The following is a 25553-nucleotide window of genomic DNA, read 5'->3' as shown; positions in this document are numbered from 1 at the left end:
TGGAGTGACTAAATATTTTCACTAAATAGCTAAATTATGTATTTATTTTTTTCCCTTCAAATTTATATTATGAAAAATTTCAAAGATCGGAAAAGTTGAAGGAATACTTCAGTAAACACCCCTATATCTTCTTCATAGATTTGGTAATAATTAATATATTGCTGTATTTGCTTTTTTTCCTCTGGACATTATCTATCTATCTATCTATCTATCTATCTATCTATCTATCTATCTATAAATATCTCCTTTGAAATGAAGTTGTAGTTATCATGACATTTACTCCTAAATACCTCATCAAGTTTGACCCTTGTCATGCCACTAGAAAGTGAGAATTTTTGAACAGGTAAAGCCAAGTTTTGTTTAGAAAAGATGGTCAAGATGAATTGTTAATGTAACTTCTAGTAATGGAGGTTTCTAGCACTTAGCTAATACTCATATTGATTTTCTATACATGGTGCCATTTTTTGAAGCATGCATAGTACATTCCACCTTGGTAGTTCTGTTTCAATAATTTCAAAAGAGACAAAGCAAATCCACTGAAATTCTGTACTTTTATGTCCATTTTCTTCATTATTTGCTTTAAAAACACATATTTGTTACAATGTTTTCTTACACACACACACACTAGAAGACAGGACTTGCTTTTTTTCTTCCCAGCATAGGAAGTATGAGAGTTATTTTGTAATGTGTGTTTGTGCTATGGAGAAAATTAATAGGGGCACCTGGGTGGCTCAGTCAGTTAAGCACTTGTCTTTGGCTCAGGTCATGATTCCAGGATCCTGGGATCATGTCCCACATAGGGCTCCCTGCTCAGTGGGGAGACTGTTTTTCCCTCTCTACCCCCGTCCCCACTCATGCTCTTTCTTTCTCTCTCTCAAATAAATAAATAAAATATTTTTTAAAAAAGGAGAGATAATAGATCTCTTTAACAGACAGATCTCTTTTATTTATTTTTTACTTGTAACTAGTGTATTCCTTTTTTTATTTAAATGCAATTTGCCCCTTATCAAAATACCATGAACTTTCTTCACAGAGTTGGAACAAATAATCTTAAGATTTGTATGGAATCAGAAAAGACCTCAAATAGCCAGAGGAATATTGAAAAAGAAAACCAAAGCTGGGGCCATCACATGCCAGATTTCAAACTGCATTACAGAGCTGTGATCATCAAGACAGTGTGTTACTGGCACGAAATAGACACATAGATCAATGGAACTGAATAGAGAACCCAGAAATGGACCCTCAACTCTGTGGTCAACTAATATTTGACAAAGCAGGAAAGAATATCCACTGGAAAAAGGACAGTTTCTTCAATAAATGGCATTGGGAAAATTGGATAGCCACAGAAGAATGAAACTGGACCATTCTCTTACACCATACACAAAGATAAACTCAAAATGGATGAAATATCTAAATGTGAGACAAGAATCCATCAAAATCCTAGAGTTGAACACAGGCAACAACCTTTTTGAACTTGTCCACAGCAAGTTCCTGCAAGATACATCTATGAAGGAAAGGGAAACAAAAGCAAAAATGAATTATTGGGACTTCATCAAGATAAAAAGCTTCTGCACAGCAAAAGAAACAGTCAACAAAACTAAAAGACAACCTACAGAATGGGAGAAGATATTTGCAAATGACAAATCAGATAAGGGGCTAGTATCCAAGATCTATAAGGAAATTACCAAACTCAACACCCAAGAAACAAACAATCCAATCATGAAACGGGCAAAAAACATAAACAGACATTTCTCCAAAGAAGACCTACACATGGCCAACAAGCACATGAGAAAATACCCTGCATCACTTGCCATCAGGGAAATACAAATCAAAACCACAATGAGATACCACCTCACACCAGTGAGAATGGGGAAACTTAACAAGACAGGAAACCACAAATGTTGGAGAGGATGTGGAGAAAGGGGAACCCTCTTGCACTGTTGGTGGGAATGTGAACTGGTGCAGCCACTCTGGAAACCTGTGTGGAGGTTCCTCAAGAAGTTAAAATAGAGCTACCCTATGACCCAGCAATTGCACTACGGGTATTCACCCCAAAATTACTGATGTAGTGAAATGCCGGGACGCCTGTACCTCAATGTTCATAGCAGCAATGTCCATAATAATTGTGGAAAGAACCACAATGTCCTTTGACAGATGAATGGATAAAGAAGATGTGATATATATATATACACACACAATGGAATATTACTCAGCCATCAGAAGAGACAAATACCCACCATTTGCTTCAAAATGGATGAAACTGGGTGGGGGGTATTATGCTGAGTGAAATAAGTCAATCGGAGAAGGACAATCATATGGTTTCGCTCATACGGGGAATATAAGAAATAGTAAAAGGGATTATAACGGAAAGGAGGGAAGTTGAGTGGGACAAATTAGAGAGGAAGACAAATCATGAGAGACTCCTAACTCTGGGAAATGAACAAAGGGTGGCGGAAGGAGAGGTCAGCAGGGGGATGGGGTAACTGGGCAATGAGCACTGAGGGGGGCACTTGAGGGGATGAGCACTGGGTATTATACTATATGTTGGCAAATTGAATTTAAATTAAAAAATGTAAAAAATAAAAAATAAATTTAAAAAAATAAATGCAATTTGCCAACATATAGTACATCATTAGTTTCAGATGTAGTGTTCAATAATTTATCAATTGTGTATAGGTTTTTCCTTATTTTGCCTGTGACTTGAATCATCTTCCAAGGTGGAAAATGTTAAACATCATGTTAATACTTGCTGGTGATTAGAAGACATTACTATGTATGCTATATCACAATAACAGTTACCTTCTCCAGAAAAATAATTATATTCCTTTAATGTACTCATAATATCTCTGCAATTTTAACTGCTATTTTGTTCTCAGCCCATCTTGTACACAACTACAGATCTTAGTAACAGTTCATGAGTAGTTAGATTATAGAAGATAGAAATTATTCACTAGCAAGCTACAGATGTCCTGTCTTTGTTTCAGAACACATCAGAGAATTTAATTCAAAGTTCTAAAAAAACAGTTCTAAAATTTTTTTGACAGACAGATGGGATATGAACTTAATGAACCAGCTACAATCAATATTCTCTAATATGTCAAAGTACTCTGTGGTACTTTTCTTTCATTTTATCAACCTCTTCTCCCTCACAACAGGTCAACATGTGGCACCCATAACAAATCCTCAACAGTATTGGCCTAAAATTGGACAAAAGCCATTGTGGTTGGATAATAATGATATATAAAATAGAATGAGAGCCATCTGTTTTAGCTACAAAGTGGTTAAGCTATATATCAAGCCCCCAGGAACCTGGCTTTGCATTGTGTGTTGTACTGCAATTCACGTAGACATTCTAGTCCAGTGGTTCTCAAAGTTCAGGTCCCTGAGGATGACTGTGTGCCTGTAAAAATGCTGATTCCTTGGTCCTGGTCTTAGAGGCTCTGATTTGGCAGATTAGGAGTGGAGCCCAGGAACCTTCATTCTGTTGAGTTCATCACGTGATTATAATGCAGGCAATGATGGAACATGCTTTGAATTATATTGTTACTGGCACCTAAGATGCCAAGAGGGTGGGTCACTGCTAAGCCTGATCCATTACAAGTGAGCTGACTTAATACTTGTTTTTGTGGGTTGACCAGTGCTAATGCCTGGCATTACATCCCAAATCAGTCATTGCTCAGAAGGAACAAAGGACTGGTATGCTGTAAATAAACAATCATTGTGTAGGCTGACTCTCAAAAGGATACTTTGTTCCCCTGTCAGCTCTCAATCAAACTTATATGATAGGACACCTGCCCAATGGTATTTAAACAAAACTGTGTGTGTGTCTGTGTGTGTGCACATGCATGAGCATAGCTATTGGACCCAAGATTAGTATTTCAAGGATATACCCCACACTTCTGAAAAAGTCTGCTATACCGTGATGTATTCACTCATAAAAATCATGCTATGCACCGCAGTACAAGAAAAGCTAAGGGGCTTATGGGAAAAGGTAGCATCAGGGAGACAACACTCCAAAACTTTATCAGTTACACATTAAAGAAAAAGGTATAGGAACCTAATAAAAATGCTGGCACAGTCTTACACATGTTAAATGGTTAAGAAATTCATAAGTAGCCTCATAACTTAGGAAATTCATTACTAGCCCCAAAAAAGGGTATAGGAGAGGAGAAAAAGGTTTCTGCTATGCTAGAAACCATTAAGACAAAGAAAAGGATTATTGCAGAGCTGAAGATCAAGTACCTGAGAAATTTGCCCAAAAGATGCCTCAAAAGGCAAGGAAGCTTATCTATGAAAAAGTTAAGCACGATAGTAGGGAATATTGGCAGATGTACAGAAGTTAGGTTTGAATTGTGAGGATGGCAAGAAAAATGAGCAACTTCTTTTTTTCTTAAATTTTATTTATTTATTTGAGAAAGCGAGCATGATTGGGGGATGGTGGGGCAGAGGGAGAAGGAGAAGTAGACTCCTCACTGAGAGGAGAGCTTGACATGGGGCTGGATCCCAGGACCTTGAGATCATGATCTGAGCTGAAGGCAGACGCTTAACTGACTGAGCCACCCAGGTGCTCCTAAAAGTGAGCAACTTCTATGCAACCGTGAAACCCAAATGGAAATTTGTTTTCAGGATCAGAGGTATCAATGGTATGAGCCCAAACATCTGAAAGATGTTGGCGCTCCTTCACCTTTGTCAGCTCTTCAGTGGCACCTTTATTACGCTCAGCAAAGTTTCTGTTAACATGTTGAGGATGGTGGAGCTGTACTGTGTAGGGTACCTGAGCCTGAAATCAGTAATTGATTTATCAGTATGGTCATGACAAAAATCAACAAAAAGTCAGTTGTCCTGGGCTCTTGGATGGCTCAGTTGATTAAGCATCTGCCTTTGGCTCAGGTCATGATCTCAGGATCCTGGGATCCAGCCCCACATTGAGTTTCCCCCTCAGTGGGGAGTCTGTTTTTTCCTTTTCCCTCTGCCCTTCTTCCCCACTCAAGTATGCTCTCTCTCTCTCTCTCTCTCTCTTCCTCTCTCTCCTTCTCTCTCCAATAAACTTATTTTTAGAAAAGTCAATTATCCTGACAGATAACACTTTGATTTATCCAACTCTTGGTAAATAGGGCATCATCTGTATGGAGGATCTTATTTATGAGGTCCGTATGGTTGGAAAATCCTTCAGAGAGGGAAACAACTTTTTTTGGCCCTTCAAATTATCTTCTCCATGAGGTAGAATGAAGAAAAAGATCATGGATTTTGTAGAAGGTGGAGATGCTGGTAACAGGGAAGACCAGATAAACAGTCTTGTTAGAAGATTGAACTAAGGTAACTCCCATGACTATAATCTAGTCTGATCACTTAAACAGTGACCACTTCCAAGTTGAAAAAAAAGGGAAATTTATATACAATAATATTTTATTAATAACAATAAATATGGCATTTGGCTTTAAAAAGACTTCAAATTCGTGGACATAGATGTTGAAAGGGTTGCAGCTTGTGTTTCACTGTCAGGTGGTAGGAAGGTAGATTATCTAAAATCAGGGGAAGGGGGATGAGACAAGATGGCAGAAGAGTAGAGGACCTCATTTCATTGGTCCCCTGAATTTAGCTACATAACTATTAAATCATTCTGAACACCTATGAATTCAACCTGAAATGTAAGAAAAGAATTGCTGGAATTCTACAAATAGAAAAGCAACCACCACTTTTTGCAGGGTAGGAGATGCAGAGAAGTGAATCTGAGGGGATATATGGGAAGATAAATGGTGTGTGGGGGGGGAGGGACCCTCCTTAAGCTGGCTACTGGGAAGTGATAGACCAGCAAAACACAAAACCAGTACCTGCAGAAATCTGCTCCAGTGAGAGATGTCCCTGCCTGAAAGGTGCTCAGGTGGTGAAGCGGGGCAGAGTCCTAGGTGGGACATAGGATCTTAGGATCCTTGGGGTCACAGAGAGAACAGGGTGGCTGGGCTGGCAGGGAAACAGGTTACAGTCAACACTATAGACCACAACCCCTGGTGAGATCCATAGACACCTATCAGTGCAGGGGGGCCCTGCAGAGGACAGAAATGCAGTGGCCCTCTGACTTCCTTGAGAAGATCGGTGTGGGCACACGCCACAGGAGTCTGAAGAGTTTTTCACACTCAAAAGTGAACACTGCTTATCCTTGAGGGTTTACCGAAGAAAGGGGACCTCGATCTTTCAGCTCCAGGGCTGAAGATCCCAATGCAGCCCTTTTAATTTCTGTCCTCTAAAGAGGCACAGAAAGCCTTCAGGGAATAACAGCCACATAGAACAACCAGAAGCAGCTTACACTGAGCCCAGCCTCCTGGCAAGGGACGGTGCAACTCTGCCCACACAGACACCCAAGAATCAGCACAGAGGCTCCTCCCCCACAAGACCAGCTGGAAGAACAGGGAACAGCAATTTTAGGGAGCACACAGGACTGCAATACTCCAGCTCTAGGAGAAAATAGCATATAGAATTCATGGCTTTTTTCTCACGATTCATTTATTTTTCAGTTTAAAATTTTTCTTTTCTTTTTCTTCTTTTTTTCCTTTTCAATAGCTTCCTATTTTATCAGCTTTTTGTTTTTAAGTCTTTTTTTAACTTTCTTTTTTTTTGCATTTACATTTTATAGATATATTCTTCATTTTTAGCTTCCTTTCACTGTATTCAATTTTATTTTTGCATATATAAGTTTTGCTTTCTTTACAGTTTTGGGATTTAGTGTCTTCTAACACAGACCAAAAGATACTCAGGACCAAGTGGGATCACCATGTTTTTTTTTTTTTTTTAATTTTTATTTATTTATGATAGTCACAGAGAGAGAGAGAGAGAGAGAGAGGCAGAGACACAGGCAGAGGGAGAAGCAGGCTCCATGCACTGGGAGCCCGACGTGGGATTCGATCCTGGGTCTCCAGGATCGCGCCCTAGGCCAAAGGCAGGCACCAAACCGCTGCGCCACCCAGGGATGCCACCATGTTTTGTCCACCTGGGAGGTTATATTCTCTCTTCGTCCTCCCTTTTTTTGCTTTTTCTTTTCTTTTTTGGTTTCGGATTTGTCTAGTGTATTTAGCTTGGATTGTGGTTGATATTATTGATTTTCATCCATTCTTCTCTGGGAAAAATGACTAGAAGGAGGAATGCACAACAAAAGAAAGAACCAGAGGTAATATTCTTTGCCACAGATCTAATTGATATGGATATAAGTAAAATCTCAGGGCTGGAATTCAAGATAACAATTATAAAGTTACTAGCTGGGCTTGAAAAAAGCATAAAAGACATTAGAGAGTCTCTTTGTGCAGAAATAAAATCTAATTAGGCTGGAATTAAAAATGCTTTAACTGAGATGCAGTCTAAATTGGGTGCTCTAACAGCTTGGGTAAATGAGGCAGAAGAGAGAGTAAGTGACATAGAAGACAAGTTGATGAAAAGGAAAGAAGCTGAGGAAAAGAGAGAAAAACAACTAATGGGCCATGAGTGGAGGCTTCAAAAAAATCAGTGATACCATAAAACAAAACAATATTAGAGTTATTTGGGTCCCTGAGGAAGAAGAAAGAGAGAGAGAGAGACAGAAGGTATATTTCAAAAATCATAGCTGAAAACTTCTCTAATCTGGGGAAGGAAAAAGGCACTCAAGTCCAAGAGGTAGAGAGACCCCTCCCAAAATCAATAAAAATAGATTAACACCCTGACATATAATAGTGAAGCTTGCAAATTTCAGAAATAAAGAGAAAATCCTGAAAGCAGCTCTAGACAAGAGGTTCTTAACCTACAGGGGTAGAAACCTACAGAACGGGAGATTATTGCAAATGACATATCAGATAAAGGGCTAGTATCTAAGATCTATAAAGAACTTATGAAACCTGACACCCCAAAAAAACAAATAATTCAGTCAAGACATGGACAGAAGACATGAATAGACATTTCTCAAGAAGACATACAAATGGCCAACAGACACATGAAAAAATGTTCCACATCACTTGGCATCAGGGAAATACAAGTCAAAACCACATTGCGATACCACCTCACATCAGTCAGAATGGCTAAAATTAACAAGACAGTATGTGGAGAAAGAGGAGCCTTCTTACACATTGATGGGAATGCAAACTGGTACAGCCACTCTGGAAAATGGCATGGAGGTTCCTCAAGAAGTTAAAAATACAGCCATCCTACGACCCAGTAATTGCACTATTATGGATTTACCCCAAAGATACAAATGCAGTGATCTGAAGGGACACCTGCCTGCCAATATTCACAGCAGCAATGTCCACAATAGTCAAACTGTGGGAAAAGCAACTGACAGATGAATGGATAAAGAAGATGTGGTCTATATATACAATGGAATATTACTCAGCCATCAGAAAGGATGGATACTTACCATTTACATCGACGTGGATGGAAGTGAAAGGTATTATGCTGAGTGAAATAAGTCAATCAGAGAAAGACAATTATCATATGGTTTCACTCATGTGGTATATAAGAAACAATGCTGAGGATCATACGAGAAGGGAGGGAAAACTGCATGGGGAGTCATCAGAGAGAGAGAAAAACCATGAGAGATTCTTAATTATAGGCAACAAACTCAAGAGTTCTGGAGTGGAGCGGGGTGGGAGGATATGGTAATTGGTTGATGGACATTTAAGGAGAGCGCATGAGGTGTTGAGCACTTGGTGTTATATAAGACTGTGAATCACGGACCTCTACCTCTAATATAATAACTCTACCTCTACCTAATATAATAACATATATTAATAATATGTTAATTAATTGAATTTTTAAAAATTTAAATAAACACACAGATAAAGATTATTTATTTGAGAGAGAGAGAGAATAAGTGAGAGAGAGAGAGAGAGAGAGAGAGAAGGCACAGGGGGAAGGGCAGAAGCAGACTCCCCGCTAAGCAGGGACCCCGATGTGGGGTTCCATCCCAGGACTCTGGGATCATGACCTGAGCTGATGGCAGACACTTAACTGACTGAGCCAGTCAGGCACTCCACCCTAATAATATCTTTTGACCCTGAGGCCTTCTATGTTGATTAAATGTAGAGAGAATGAACACTTTTTGACCTCTTCAAAACTTTCCACGTGGCTCAGCAATATTATTTTTCTCATCCCAGGTCATCTCCCTTGGTCATTTCCCAAAGTGCAAATTCCAAATTGTTATGCCCCTCAATACTTGCCTCTACCGACAGTTGGAATTCATTGAGGCAGATCAAGTCTGAGCTTATAAAACTCCTTTATTTATTTTGTTAATATCTTTATTGAAGTAAATTGACATACGATAAACTGTATATGTTTAATGTATACAATTTGATGGTTTTGACATATGCCTACATCCATGAAACCACCCCCACCAAGATAAGGAATGTATCCAACACCCCCAAATGTTTGCTTGTGCCCCTTTGTAATTAATTTCTTCCTCTCCTGTTCCTCCTCCTTCCTTTTTTTCATGCCCAGACAACTACTGATCTGCTTTCTGTCATTATAGATTAGTTTGTATTTTCTAGAATGGTATGTAAATGAAGTCATACCGTATATACTATTGCTTTTGTCTGACTTCTTTCAGCATAATTATTTTGAGATATATCCATGTTCCTTTTTTTAATAAAAAGAAATAATAAAAGGAAAGAGGTAGTAGTCTCACATGGATACACCACAGTTTGTTTATACATTTATATACCACAATTTGTACATTTACTTGTTGATGGAAATTTGGGTTGTTTCCAGGGTTTTAGCCATTACAAATAAAATTGCTATAAATGTTTTTTTTAAATCTTTGTATGGACATATGTTTTCATTTCTCTAGTGTAAATACTTAGAAATTGAAAGGCCAGATTATATATGGTAAATGTATGTCTCACTTCTTTAGAAACTACCCTACTCTTTTCCAAAGCAATTGTCCTATATACATTCCCATCAGCACTATATGAAAATTACAAAATTTCCATATCCTTGCCAAAATTTAGTATGCTCAGTAGTTTTAATTTTTGTCATCTAATAGGTATGTAGCGATTTCTCATTGTGGTTTTAATTTGCATTTCCCCAATGACTAACAATGTTGAGCATCTTCTAATATGCTTATTTTCCATCTGTATATCTTCTTTGGGGGAATATGTGTTTAAATATTTTGCCCAATTAAAAAAATTGGGTTGTTCTCTACTTATTGAGTTTGCTTTAAATTGTGGCAAAGTTTACATTTAATATAAAATTTACCATCTTAACCACTTTTATGTGTAAAATTCAATGGCAGTAAGTACTGTTGTGTTACTATCACCACCATCCTTTGTCAGAACTCTTTCATCTTGATAAGCTGGAACTCTATTTTTTTTTTTTTTTGGAACTCTATCTATTAACCAATAGCTGTTTATTTTCTCTCACCTCCAGCTGGGCAACCACCATTTTACATTCCGTCCCTATGAATTTGACTTCTCTTAAATATCTCATTATCAGTGGAGTTATGTAGTATTTGTTTGTGGCTGGCTTACTTCATTTAGTGTAATTTCCTCAAGATTCATCCAAATTATAGTATGTGTTAGGATTTCTTTCCCTTTTAAGGCCAAATATGTCATTGTGTGTAACATTTTTTTTTTAATCCATTCTTCCATAAATGAACACTTGGTTACTTTTTTGGGTTACTTTTCACCTTTCCGTTTCTTGTGAACAATGCTGCAATGAACAAGAGTGTATAAATATCTGAGTCTCTGCTTTTAAATCTCATTACTGAGTTTTTAGAGTTCTCTAAACATAGTTAACATAAGACCTGTATCAGGAAACTGATTCACAAACATTTTCTTCTAGTCTCCGGCTTTTCTTTTTTTTTTTTTTTAACAAAAGATTTCAATTTTAAGTAATCTCCATACTCAATGTGGGGGTTGAACTCACACACCCTGAGATCAAGAGTTGCAGGCTCTACCAACTGAGCCAGCCAGGCTCATCATCTGGGGCTTTTCATCTTCATTTTCTGACAAATGGGTTTTGAAGATCAGAAATTTTTAATTTTGGTAAAATACAATTTATAAATGTTCTTTTTTTCCTTCTTGGCTTTTTATCTAAGAAATTTTGCTTAACCTGAGGTCACAACAATCGGGGAATTTCTCCTGTTTTGTTATTATGTAAGTTTTAGGTTTTCTACCTGTAATTCATTTTAATTTTTTAATGACACAAGATATGGATCAGAAATAATTCTTGAGTATATGAATATCCACTTGCTTCAACATCATTTGTGGGAAAAGTGATCTTTTCTTCACTACACTGGCTTTGCACCTTTGTAAAAAATCAGCTGTTCATTTATGTACGTTTCTTTCTGAATTCTCCAGTCTGATTCATTGATCTATTTGTTTCCCTTGATGACACATTCTCTTGATTATTGTAGCTTTATAGTAAATCTTCACATGAGGTAGTGTTAACATTCCAATTTTGCTTTTCTTTTTTCAAAGACATCTTCGCAATTTCAAGTCCTTTGCACTGCCACGTGAATTTCAGAATCGACTTGTCTGTTCCTATAAAAAGCCTGCTGGGTTTTTTATTGGGATTGTGTTGAAACTGTAGATGAGTTTGAGGATAATTGACCTCTTCACAACACTGAGTTTTTCATGAACACTACGTCTCTTCCATTTATTAAGGTCTTCTTTATTTTTTCTCAACAATATTTTGTAGTTTTCAGTGTATGTATCTTGCGTATCTTTTGTCAGATTTAACCCTCAGTATTTCATATATATTTTTTAAAGATTTATTTATTTATTTTAGAGAGAGAGAAGGAGAGATAAAGTCAGGGAGGGGCAGAGGGAAAGGGAGAGAATCCAAAGTGGATTCCACCTTGAGCACAGAGCCTGATGCAGAGCTCTATCCCATGACCCTGAGATCATGAGCTGAGCCAAAACCAAGAGTTGGACACTTAACCAACTGAGTCACTGAGTATTTCATATTTCTAGTGCTATTTTAAATATTTTAATTTCAATTTCCAATTGTTCATTGCTAGTGTATAGAAATACAATTGATTTTTGTACATTGACTTTGAATCCTGAAACATTGCTAAACTCTTTTATTAATTTTAGTAGCTTTTAAGTATATTACCTCTCTTTTTCTGTATAGGTAATGATGTCTTCTATAAATAAAGACAGTTTTATTTCTTTCTTCCTAGACTGGCTGATATCTATTGTTTTAGCCTTCTTGTACTGGTTAGACCCACCAATATAAAGTTGCATAGAAATGGCAGAAATGCATGTTCTCATCTTATTCTTGAATTTATGGAGGATGAACATTTCATTTCCACCATTAAATATAATGTTAGCATTATATTTTGGCAGCTGCACTTTATCAGCCTTGGTAAGTTAGTTCCCTTCTATTCCCAATTTTCTCAGAGTTTTTGTTTGTTTGTTAGTTTATTAGGGAACAATTTTTTTCTGCATGGATTTACATGATTACACGGGGTTGTTATTGTTTTATTTTTAGTTAAAAAGAAATGTATGGTGAATGATGTTGATTGATACTTGAATAGTAAGCCAATCTTGTATTCTTGCATTCTTCAAGCCCCATGTAATGTGGAATACATGAGGATAAATGCCATGTAATCATAATGTTTTATCATTTTTATGTATTGCTTGATACAATTTACACTTACAATTTTGTTTGGAGTATTTGCATGTGTGTTCATGACGAATATTGGTCTATGGTTTTCTTTTCTGTCTTTTTTTTTTAAGTGACAAGTTTTTTTTAAATTGTTATTTATTTATGATAGTCACACAGAGAGAGAGGCAGAGACACAGGCAGAGGGAGAAGCAGGCTCCATGCACAGGGAGCCCGACGTGGGATTCGATCCGGGGTCTCCAGGATCGCACCCTGGGCCAAAGGCAGGCGCTAAACTGCTGCGCCACCCAGGGATCCCTTTAATATTTTATTTATTTATTCACTAGAGACATACAGAGGCAGAGACACAGGCAGAGGAAGAAGCAGGCTCCATGCAAGGAGCCCGATGTGGGACTTGATCTCAGGACTCCAGGATCACACCCTTTGGCCAAAGTCAGATGCTCAACCGCTGAACCACCCAGGTGTCCCTCTTTTCTGTCTAGTTTTGGTATCAGAGTTATGCTGGCCTCATAGAATGAATTGGGAAGTACTCCATGCTCTTCAATTTACCAGAAAAGTTTGTATATAATTGGTATTATTTCTTCCTTAAGTTGGTAGAACTTGGTAAAGCCATTGGCTCTGGAATTTTCTTTGAAGGAAGGAGGTTAACTACAAATTCAATTTCTTTAATAGATATAAGGCTATTCAAGTTATTTCTTCTTGAATGAGCTTTCACAGTTTACAGAATCTATCCCCTTTCTCATCTAAGTTGAATTTATTAGCACAAAGTTATTCAGAATACTTACTTCCTTATTTTCTTAACATTAGTTGTATCTGGAGGGATATCACTTCTATCATTCCTAATATTGATAATTTGTGTCTTCTTTTTCTTTTTCTGATCAGTCTGGCTAGAGGTTTGTCAATTTCAATGATTTTAAAGATCCAGCTTTTAGTTTCACAGATTTGTCGCTATTGTTTTTCACTTTTATATTTATTACATTGCTTTCTGCTCTGATACTTATTATTTGCTTTCTTCTGCTATTTTTAAAAATATTTATTTATTTATTATTTATGATAGACATAGAGAGAGAGAGAGAGAGAGAGAGAGGCAGAGACACAGGAGGAGGGAGAAGCAGGCTCCATGCCAGGAGCCTGACGCGGGACTCGATCCCGAGACTCCAGGATCGCGCCCTGGGCCAAAGGCAGGCGCTAAACCACTGAGCCACCCAGGAATCCCCTCTTCTGCTATTTTGAATCTGCTTCTTTTTTTCTAGTTTCATAAGGCAAAAGTTAGGCATTTATTCCCCTAGATTTTCTTTTAAGTAGTATTTTGAGGGCTGTATCATAGTCCTGTTGACTTTGTAACAAATTTCCACATACTTGGTGGCTTAAAACAATACAAAATTGTCCCTTTACAATTTTGGAGGTTAAAAGTGCAAATTCAGATTTATTGAGCTAAAGTCAAGGTGTTGGCAAGGCCGGTTCCTTCTGGAATCTTTGAGGTAAGACTGTGTTTCTTTGTTCTTTTCAGCTGCTCTTTTAAAATTTTATTTTAAGTAATCTCTACATCCAAGATGGGACTGAAACTCATAATTTTGAGGTCAAGAATCATAAACTCTGCCAACTGAGCCAGTCAGACACCCCTTTCCCAGGTTTTTTTTTTTTTTTTTAAGATTTATTTATTTATTTGAGAGTGTGTGTGTGTGCACACATGGTGGGAAAGGGCAGAGGGAGAGGGGAGAGAGTCCCAAGCAGACTTGCTCAATATGCACCCCAACGGAGGACCCCATCTTAGGATCCTGAGATCATGACCTGAGCCAAAACCAAGAGTCAGTGCTTAACTGAGTGTCACCTAGGCTCTCCCCTTTTTTATCTTTTAATGCTGTCTGTTCCTTAGCTAAGCCCCTTCCTCCATCTTCAAAGGACCTCATTTCAGTCTCTACTTCGGGTTCACATTGCTCTCTCAGAATGGCCTCTCCTTGGTTCCTGCACAAGGATTACTGTGATTGCATTGGCTTACTCTGATAATTCAGAATAATCTTCCTGTCTCAAGGTTCTTAAAAAAAATTTTTTTTAAAAATTTTTATTTATTTATGATAGTCACAGAGAGAGAGAGAGAGAGAGAGGCAGAGGGAGAAGCAGGCTCCATGCACCGGGAGCCCGACGTGGGATTCGATCCCGGGTCTCCAGGATCGCGCCCTGGGCCAAAGGCAGGCGCCAAACCGCTGCGCCACCCAGGGATCCCTCAAGGTTCTTAACTTATCACATCTGCAAAGTCTTTTCTGTGATATGAGGTAATATCCACAGGTTCTAAAGATTGGGATGTAGACTTTTTGGGGGACCACTTTTTATTCTACCACTCAGGCATCTCATATAGTTTGATATGCTGTGTTTTCACTTGTAGTCAGTTCAAAATATTTTTTAATTTTAATTTTGATTCTTTTTCTTTGTCCCCTTTGTTGTTTAAAAGTGTGTTAGTTTCCAATTATAGTTGACCTTTGAACAACACAAGTTTGAACTGAGCAGGTCCACTTAGCTTTTGTTCAATAAATACAGTATGGTACTATAAGTGTATTTTCTCTTTCTTGCAATTTTCTTAATAACATTTTTGTCTCTAGGTTATTTTATTATAAGAATACAGTATATAATGCATATAACATTCAAAATATGTGTTAACTGACTGTTTATGCTTTTGGTAAGGTTTCCAGTCAACAGTAGGCTATTAGTAATTTACGGTTTTGAGGAAGTCAAAAGTTATATGTGGATTTTTGACTGCCTGATGAGTCACTATCCCTACCCTCCCTGCTATCCAATGACCAATTGTATATAGAGATTTCCCAAAGATCTTTCTGTTATTGGTTTTAAATTAAATTAAATAAAAAATATCGCAGTGTTCAGAAAATATGCTTATTATTAATTAAGTCATTCAAAATTTATTAAGATTTGTTTATGCTTCAGAATATGAGGCATTTTGGTAAATTTATGTATGCATTTGAAAAGAATATGTTTTTCTGCTATTTTGCGTTGGAGTGTTCTATAAACATTGATTAGATCATATTGGTTGATAGTAGCATTCAAGTCTTCTCCATTGTCTTACTTTTTCTTTATTTGTTCTATTAAATACTGAGAGAGGGTTATTGAAATCTCTGACTATAATTATGGATTTATCTACCATTCTTTGTAATTCTATCAATTTTTGCTTTATGTTTATTTGAAGCTCTGTTACTGCATTAACTTTGAAGCTTGTTGTGTCTTTGTGGTAGGTTGATATTTTATCATTGTGAATTGACGTTCTGTTTCACTGGAAAGATTCTTTGATTTTGTGTCTGATTATTAATATAGGCTCCCCAGCTTTATCTGATTTGTGTTAGTCTGGTATATCTTTACCTGTCCTCTGTTTTAGGCTTTTGTGTCTTCGTAGTTAATGTGCATTTCTTATAGGCACTATACAGGGAATCTTGCTTTTATAACCAATTGGACAGTTTCTGCCTTTTTGTTAAAATAATTTCTTTTTTGAGCAGTTTTGAGTTTACAAAAAAAATTGAGTGAAACCTACAGAGAGTTTCCATAGATCCCCCTTCACTCCTGTACCCCAGTTTCCCTATTATTAATATCTTGCATTAGTGTAGTACATTTGTTACAATTTCTTTTGTAAGGCTTTTGTAACAAAATGCCATAGGTTGGCTTAAACAACAGAAATTTATTTTTCATAATTTTGAAAACTGAGAAATCTAAGACCAATGACCCAGTCCATTCAGTCTCTGGTGAGGGCCCTCTTTCTGGCTTGTAGATGTTGGCCTTCTTTCTTTTCTGGGTGCAATTACACACACACACACACACACACACACACACACACACGGAGACAGAGAGACAGAGACAAATATCACCTTCTCTTCCTCTTCTTGTAAGGCCACAGTTCTGTTGAATTAGAGTCCCACCCACATGACCTCATTTAACCTTAATTAGCTCTTAAGACCCTATATCCAGATATAGTCACTCTGGATTAGCATTTCAACAAAGGCATTTGTGGGGAACAAAATTCAGTCCATAATACAACTGATGAGCCAAAATTGATACATTATCACCTCTGTCTTTTAATTAGCATGTTTAAACCATTTATAGTTTAATTATTGATATAGTTTTAAGTTTATCATCTCACTAATTGTTTTCTATTTGTCCTCTGTGTGTTTTATTTTCCTCTTTGCTCTTTTATGTGAATAAGGCTGTTTTAAGTCTAAAAGAATTTACTGGGTTTTTCCCTGTTTTCAGTGACTAGCCTTGGGGCTGGAATATTGTCCTCTAGCTCCAATCCATTCCCCATCTCAGTGACCTGCTCTTCTCCCCCTGGGTCATGAAGATGATGGTTCAACATGCTTTGGCTTTATTTTTTATTTTTTATTTTTTCATGCTTTGGCTTTAAAAGAAATCTGACAAGAACAATGCAAACATTTTGGAATGTCAATTTCCGTTTTTTATAACTTAGTTCTACCTATTTAGCCTCCTTAATTTCCCACAGCCTTCTTCAGATACTCTCTCTATTTTATCTTCAACCTTACAGGTAATGGTGCTCATATCCTAATTACTTTATCTTTAGTCTCAGCTTCCTCCTACCATACATTTGATCATATCTTTCCCCTTAAATACAGTTCTTTTTCCTCTCTTCTTTATATGATGAAATCTTATTGCCCTTTAGAGACTCCGTTCATGTTTTGTTACTTTCTTGTGAAGCCTGACCCTGACCCCTCCTCCATTCAAGATGGAAAAGATACCCTCCACTAGGTTCTCAGAGGGATTTGTAGGTGTGTCTGTCACAGTACTTTTCACACTATATATATTGTCAGGTCTCTATATGCATATTTTCTCCCACCAGGTGCCCAAATCTTGAGGTTCTAGAGTCCATGTATTATTTTAAAGATTTTGTTTATTTATTCATGAGAGACAGAGAGAGAGAGAGAGAGAGGCAGAGACATAGGCAGAGGGAGAAGTAGGCTCCCCATGGGGAGCCCAACCAATGTGGGAATCCTGCTATCTTGGGATCACACCCTGAGCCGAAGGCAGATGCTCAACCACTGAGCCACCCAGTTGTCTTGAGCCTGCATATTATTTTAAATTACACTTTAAAATAATTCCAGGAATAATTTTAGGAATAAATTCCTGAAAAGGAATTTCAGACTGTTCTTTTTTTTTTTTTAAGATTTATTTATTTATTTTAGAGAGAGTGTGGGCAGGGGCAGGAGCAGAGGGAGAGAGAATCTCAAGCAGACTTCCTGTTGAACCCCTCATGGGACTCGATCCCATGACCCCAAGATCATGACCTGAGCCAAAACCAAGAGTCAGACACTCAACTGACTGAGCCACCCAGGTTCCCCCCTTTCATACTGTTCTTATATACATCAAGATTCTTGGTTGTAACCAACAGAAATGGATTTCAGTTTTGTTTGTTTTTACTACTCTTCCCTCACCCCAGCTTTATTAAACTGACAAACAAAATTTTAATGTATTTAAATGTACAGTGTGATGTTTTGATATGTGTGGTATGTATATAGGTATAAATATTCTCAGAATATTTGTTACAAGTTATGTAACATCCATTTCATCAGATAGTTAACTTTTGGATGTGTGATGAGAATATTTAAGGTCTCTTTGTGGTTCTATACTTTATACTTACAATTCAAGAGTGGTCCCACTATTATCAGGACTGATCAGAAGTGGCTCTCTCTACTTAAATTGTACAATTTGGTTTATGATGAACACTTACTTTCATTTTCCTTCTGAGAGTCTAGGATCTGGGTATGAGATAGGCAGAGGATGCCTTCCTGACCAAGTGCCTAATTAATATCCTAGACTCTGAGTCTCTAATGAGCTTCCCTGGTAGACAACATTTCATATGTTGTAACAAATCCTTGCTGGGGGAGTTAAGTGTGTTCTATGTGACTTTACAGGGAGCAGACTCTTGAAGAATTATAACTATTTTTCTCTGAATTTTGCCCATGTGCCTTTTCTCTTTGCCAATTATGCTTTGTATCCTTTCAGTGTAATAAATCCTAGCCATGAATATGAGTATATGCTAAGTCCTGTGTATCCTCCTAGCATATCACTGAACCTTGACATGGTTTGGGGGACTTTCAACATGGAAGACATCTTTTTAAGAAAGTTTTATGATGCCTCTTCTAGAGCCTTAAAGGTTTCATTGGTTCCAGAAAGGTTTCTAGGTTAATTGTTTGGCTGGGTGTTCACACTTCCACAAGGTGGTCTGAATATGTGGCCTCCCACACTTGTGACCCAGATTTGGGATCCTGATTTCTGACAGATGCCACTTTCTCTTAGTGGATAAATAGTCCCATTGACCCTTTCCTGGACAGTGGTCAATGTCCTCGCATTTCTTTATCATAAGCCAAATAACCTTGTGAGCCTGGTTTTTGTGGGAAGCTCAAATCCTCATCTCTCATCTCAGTGAAACCATTATTATTATTACGGCCCTTGGCCTCTGATGCTAATATCGATTTATCAATATTTTCTCGAGAGGTTTGGCTCCAACTTCTGTTTTGTGTTCCTGCACCTGGGAGTTTCCTTTACTTGCTTTCAAGTTATATTAAAATTTTTTGTTAGACTTTTTTTTTAACAGCAATATTATTATTTGAGGCTGATCCTTTTATTTAAGTTCAATCCAACTGATTACTTAGAAATTGGAATTATATCTTCCTCACCTTGAATTTTCTTTAGCATGCAACCCAGAAAAGTCTGTAGAAGAGGTGAACAAATATTGCATGTCTGAATAAATGGGTTATACAGAACTTTGTTGACCCCCTCATCCCCAGTTTTGCTTCTTCACAAATTGATGTCTACGATTGTGATGTCTTTGGTCATAGCAGGTCTCCTTGTTCATAACCTAAAAGGAAATGAGAATAACTAATGTAAAAATCAAGAACTTTCCCAGGTTATTGGCATTGTCTTAGCTGGTCAATATTATAGATACTGATGAGTAAATATGCCTGAGCAGTGATAATGCTTCCAACCCCCAAGAATGCAACAGAAACAAAATCTGGGTGTGAGCATTTCACATGAAGTATCATCTCACAGAGGCTATCATGACACCCTCATTGCCACTGACAGAAACAGAGTCCTTGAAGGGGTGGGCCATAGATTATGTCATTTAAAGCAGATCTCTCCCACCACATTCTGTGGACAATGCTGATTCTGTTTTAGAATGATAGGAATCTGAAGAATCTTGTCTGTGATCATCCATGATGATAGTTCTTCTAATTAGCTCTGTCCAGACTAGGATACTATGCAGAAAATAACTGTTGGTATTTCCAAATTCTGGATGCATAGAAGTGACACAAGTCTAATGATTGCCAGAACTCTGGAGAAGAGAGAGCTGGAATAGACAAGACTGACTATAAAGACTAAAAGGAAGAGCTAAACAAATTGGGGACAAACAGTAGAGGTATACACTAAAAGTCTGGAGGCCAAGAGGTGAGTTGCTGTTGGGACTCCTGTTATACACACTACATACACTGTGTGCAGCTCCTTTGTAGTCACTGTTTCCACCACCTCAGGGTAATCATCTGTGCAATCATTTGTTACTTATTTCCTTCACTGAACGATGAGTTCTACAAGGAGACAGATTATGTCTTACTTATTCCAAGACCTAGAGTGCCAGCATGTAGTAAATATTTGTTGAATAAGTGAATAGTCACGAGATCATCCTATGTTGAGTTTTTTTATTTTTATTTTTTACAATCCTTTCCTGAATCTGGATTGAATTCTGGATGGAATCTCCAAACTCATTGACCACCTCACAGTTCCATCAATAAAGCCCCTCCCCACACTTATTTCACCTCTATGTTTATGTAGTTCTGATATGCTGCCAGGTCAAAGCAAAGGAGTTAAGCTCTTTGTTTTTCTATTTTCATATTGGCTTGCTTTGGTTTTATAACTTCCAAACAAAAGATAGAGGAAACATTCAAGACACAGAGAAAAATGAAAGCAAACACTACTGTATTTATAATTTCACAGCACTGGCTGTCTGACATAAGGTGACCACAGGAAAATCCAAAACTTAGTCCTTTTTCATTTTTAACCACACATCATTAGGCCAATCAATCACTCCAGGCCTTCAGACTTTGACCTGAGAGGTAAAGGAGCAACCTTTTCTTTGCGTTTAACTACTTTAAAAATAGGTATTTGGTTTTTGAAATTTTCTATCTAAAATTCATTGCTACATATTTACAATGAAGTATTTGTCTCCTGACTCCCATCCACAGTAATGATCTTTATGTAATAGTTGCTGTAAGTTAATAGACATTCTTAATTTTAACTTTTGAGGGCAGGGGCATGATCTAACTATATAAAACACAGTTTCATTGGTATTCAATTCAGTGTTAACATAAGCAATATTTGTAGTTGAAGGGACTTAGTGTGATCATCCATCCCTCTTAAAGAATCATGATCTATAAATCTGAAAAACAGATTATTGTTTAGGATACCAGAATTTGTGGCAAGCCCTCCCCCTAATTGGAAGCATTTTTCAGGGTTAATGTACTTTATAACCTGCATGGAAAATTTTCCAAGACGGCTTTTGTTTATCTATTTATTGAATATCTACTATGAATCAGGAACTATTCTATCTCTAATAGGTGATGCAAAGATTGTTATCTGTTACTATAAATACCATAAATGCCAAAAATCTATATCAGAGTCATAATGTGATATGTCAAAAGAGAAATGTGTCAGAGGAAGCTGAGAAGTAATTAAGGGAAATGTCGTAGAGGTGACCTGAAATATGAAGAGTATTTCAGCAGATAAAGATGGGAGCAGAGCCAAGAGGAGTATCAGCACAGCTGTGGAATGATCCAGGCAGTTCAGTGGGACTGCTGTGTTGGGTACACAGAAGACAGAGGAGGACATGTCTGGAAAAATGGGATAGGGTCAGAGAACCTGGGGTATTGAATGCTAGTCCAAGGAATCTGAACTTTATTTTCCATAGGTAATAATTAGCCACTGAGTAGTTTTGAACATGAAACAAACAGGGAAGCTTTGAGGAGAACAATAACACAATTAATATTCCATATTTAAGTAATTGCTACTCAAATCAGGGGATCTTTAAAATCACCTTGAGTATTATATTTTAAAATATAAATTTAGGGCAGCCTTAGTGGCTCAGTGGTTTAGCGCCGCCTTCAGCTCAGGGCGTGATCCTGGAGACCCGGATCAAGTCCCATGTTGGGCTCCCTGCATGGAGCCTGCTTCTCCCTCTGCCTGTGTCTCCGCCTCTATCTCTCTCTCTATGTCTCTCGTGAATAAATAAATAAAATCTTTTAAAAAAATAAATAAAATATAAATTTATAGGCTATACTTCAGGAGGTCCTGAATCATTAGGACTTTTAGTTCTGATTCATCCTGTTCTCAGGAGAGACAGCTTCCCTAGGGATGTTGACAATAGTGGTACCCATCAGGGTTCAATGGTAGTGGAGCCATTGGCAGTGTTCAGTATATGGCAGTGGTAGCTGCAGCAGCAATGGCACCCAACCAGGTTGGCATGACCTTGGCAGTGGACCTAGCAGCTAAGCCCACCTTGGTTCACATTCCTTTTATGAACTAGATTCTTAAGGTTTCCTGGTGATACATTCCTATTTTGCTTAATTACCCCAAATCTTCATTGTGTGAAACCAAGTCCTCTGGCCAATACAAAAAACAAGCAGAGTTTTTAGGAATGTCCAGTCCCTATTCATTCTTTCCTACCTGCCTCTAACAAAGAGAAGAAAACATACAGTTTGTCTCTTTGTCCCCTGGGAGGAAGCCTAATGGCTTTATAGAAGAGTCTATACTTGACTTTGAAATATGCTGGAAAAAAGTCTTCAAGTTGCTAGGATGTAAAAGTATATCCACTCCCCTTTCCCGAAGACTTTGCGTTGCTCCCCTGCCTTGATATAAATTGACCTGGCATGAATTATTTGCCTAGTCAATGAGGATTCCTCTCATCTTTCTAATGCCTTGGTATTCTAAAGTCTTGATTCTTTAGCCCCCAACTTTCTCTCTGATTTTGATTCCTCAGATTTCAGAAAAGTTGCAGCTGTGATCCTGCCCAGACATTTTGGGAAGCAAGCAGCTGTCTAGTGCAGGTTTCAATTCTTTCTATTTGGTACCAGAGGTAAGTTGTATGTCTTTTTAAAATCCCTGTTTACCTTAAATAGATTTTAGGAGGGAATGCTATCCCTTAGCTTAGCTGTGAACCTTTACTCCAAGACAAGAGTGTGTGATTACACGAGTCCAGAGCTTTTGTTTTGACAAGGCACTTTCTTCTCATTTTTTACCATTTGCAGGATCCAGAACTGTAACAGTAGGAGTTTTATTTTAAAATAAGAACATCTGTACTTTTCAAGAAACCTTCATTTTGACCCTAAGACTCTCAATACCGTGTTTTTGCTCCATGTAAAACTGAATAGGTCACCAAGTGCAGTCTGGAGAGGCGAGCAAAGATGAAGATGTTACGCACACGGGAAGTAGGAGGATATGTGCTCCAAAAGGAAGCATGTCCTATGAAATAGCAGGAGCCAGACTTCCTGGGAAGATGTTTGCCTAGCAAAGCTCAAGGACTTTTCTATCTTACCACTGACACTGCATGGTCACTTATAGGTGACCTTGAAATATTATTTTAGATTAATAAGGAAATTTCACCTGAAGAAATGTTTCAGTATATATCAGAATTATCTCATTGCTAGAAATATAGATTTCTAGGCACCACACTAGACCTCCAGAGTAGGAGTATTTAATATCTAGGTAAATGTGTGTACATTTATGTGTGTGTATGCGGGCTGAAGGTAGGAAGCTTGGTCATATTTTTAAATGAGTAAAATGACTTTAATAAGGGCGTAACAGGTAAATCCAAAGTAGCTAATGACCAATACTGATAAACTATGACAATATTGAACAATTGCTGAATTTTAAGTGACATTTTTCCATTATTAAATCAAACTTTTTATTTTGAGTTGGAGATTTACATGCAGTTGCAAGAAATAACACAGAAATTCCATAATCCTTTTACCCACTCATCCCTAGTGGTAATATCTTACAAAACTACAGAACAATATCACAACCAGGTATAGGCATTGATACAATTGAGATACAGAACAAAACATTTCCATCACCACAAAGATTTCTCATGTCACTCTTTTGTGGCCAAACTGACTTCCTACTGGCTACCCTGTTCCTTGACTCCTGCCTACTGCTGTTCTCTGTTGGTCTGATTTGTCTTTCAAAAATGTCAAATAAATGGAAGCATATATTCTGTAACCTTTGGGGTTGTTTTTTTCACTCAGCATAATTTCATGGAAATTTATCCAAGTTGTGTGCATCACTAGTTTGCTTCCTTTTGTTTTTGAGTAGTATTATATGATATGGATGTACCACAGTTTGTTTAATCATTTACTCTTTAGAGGATATTTGAACTGTTTCCAGTTTGGGGCTATTATGAATAAAACTACGTAAACATTTATGTACATATTTTATGTGAACATAATTTTTCATTTCTCTGTTGTAAATGCCCAGGAGGGCAACTCCTGGGTAGTATGGTAGTTGCATATTTCATTTTTAAAAGAGAGTATTTATTTGTTCATTTATTTATTTTCAAGAAAGAGGGACAGAGAAAGAGAGTGCATGCCTGCATCCATGAGCAGGGCAGGGGTAAGGGGGCAGAGCGGTGGAGGGAGGAGCAGAGGGAGAGGGACAAGCAGACCTCATGCTGAGGGTGGAGCCTGAGGGAGAGGAATCCTACCATCAGATTGGGACCCAAGCCAAACCAACAGTTGGTCACCCAACCCACTGAGCAACCCAGGTGCCCCATCATGTTTTGTTTGTAAAGAAACTGCCAGACTCTTTTCCAGAGTGGTTATACCATTTTACATTTTCTACCAGTTATATGAGTGATTGGGTTTCTCCACATCCATATTGTGGAGACAGCACAGCATTTTGTATTGTCAGTGTTTGGGATTTTAGCTGTGTAGAGTGATATTTCATTGTGGTTCTAATTTGCAATTCTCTAATGGCTAATGATGTTGAACATCTTTTCTTGTGCTTATTTTCCATCTGTGTATTTTCCTCAGGGAAATGTCTCTTTATGTCTTTCGCTCATTTTTTAATTGGATTGTTTGTTTTTCACTGTTGAGTTTTCAGAGATCCTTATATATTGTAGATATTATTCATTTGTCAAGATTGCAAATATTTCCTCCTACTCCACAGAACCTGGGAACTACTGTGCAAATAAAATCAGTCTAGTGCTTTTCTAGTTACATTAGGATCAAAAAATTGTTTTGTGTAAAGGAGCCAGTTCCTGTGATCTCTACCTGACAGCTTCAGTACCCATGACTACAGAGACCCGAGTGCCCCTAGAGGCCATGCCTGGTAGTGCCAGCAGCTCTCAGGTCTGGCAAAGGCTGAAGTTCAGGTGGCCCTGAGGAAGTTATATTGGTGAGAGCTTTGCAGGGTTGGAATCAGGGACAGCTGCAGTGGCTGGCCCCTTCCTACTTGGAAATGTGTTTCCCAAGGGCAGAGCAGAAGAATGGTGGAAACCAGAATAGTCAACAGATTATAGTGGCAGGTGGTAATAGGACTGAGACAACTCTTACCACAGCTCCACACAGAGAACCCAGATACAGAGTTAAAAAATATAAAATGAGAAAGAATAAAAGCTGTGAAAGTGGGGCTGTAGTCATCTGGGTGCAGTAGAGAAAGCTCTTCAGCATCACTGCTTAAGAATTTAGAATAATCATGCATCAGCCATCATCTTTAACTTATGAAATAATAACAGGTAGTGTATGAGTGCTTTTTTTGTGCCAGGATTCATCTAGTACTTTATATATACATTATTGCTAATCTTTGTGTAACAGGTAAAATATAATGAGCGTATTGAACCAGTATATTTTTGTCCCAGGTAGTCTGTGGGCTAACTCATCTCATGGATCCCATTTCCAGAACCCCTCCTGAGGCATTCA

General features: G+C 37.7%; 1 protein-coding gene and 1 long non-coding RNA gene across 6 annotated transcripts in view; one reads left to right on the top strand and one right to left on the bottom strand.

Annotated features, from left to right (window-relative positions):
- LOC140632964 (uncharacterized) overlaps positions 1-19732 on the bottom strand; it is a 72068-nt gene extending 52336 nt beyond the window's left edge. The window contains exons 1-2 of one of the 3 annotated variants that reach the window (XR_012030604.1): positions 19554-19713; positions 19269-19450 (exon numbers count right to left, since the gene is read on the bottom strand). This is a non-coding gene — a long non-coding RNA (uncharacterized lncRNA). Of the gene's footprint in view, positions 1-19191; positions 19451-19553 lie in introns of those variants that run through there. The other 2 variants (XR_012030603.1, XR_012030602.1) reach the window with 2 other exon arrangements.
- Positions 19733-19780: 48 nt separating this feature from the next.
- The window catches only part of MIER3 (MIER family member 3), a 76830-nt gene continuing 71057 nt past the window's right edge, over positions 19781-25553 (top strand). For all 3 annotated transcript variants that reach the window (XM_072826497.1, XM_072826496.1, XM_072826494.1), the window contains exons 1-2: positions 19781-20037; positions 22619-22714. The gene's annotated coding sequence lies outside the window, so the exon portion shown is untranslated. The remainder of the gene's footprint in view (positions 20038-22618; positions 22715-25553) is intronic.

The sequence above is a fragment of the Canis lupus genome, chromosome 5 (genome assembly GCF_048164855.1).
Source record: "Canis lupus baileyi chromosome 5, mCanLup2.hap1, whole genome shotgun sequence".
Taxonomy (NCBI): Eukaryota; Metazoa; Chordata; class Mammalia; order Carnivora; family Canidae; genus Canis; species Canis lupus.
This window is presented reverse-complemented; position numbering and strand designations above follow the sequence as displayed.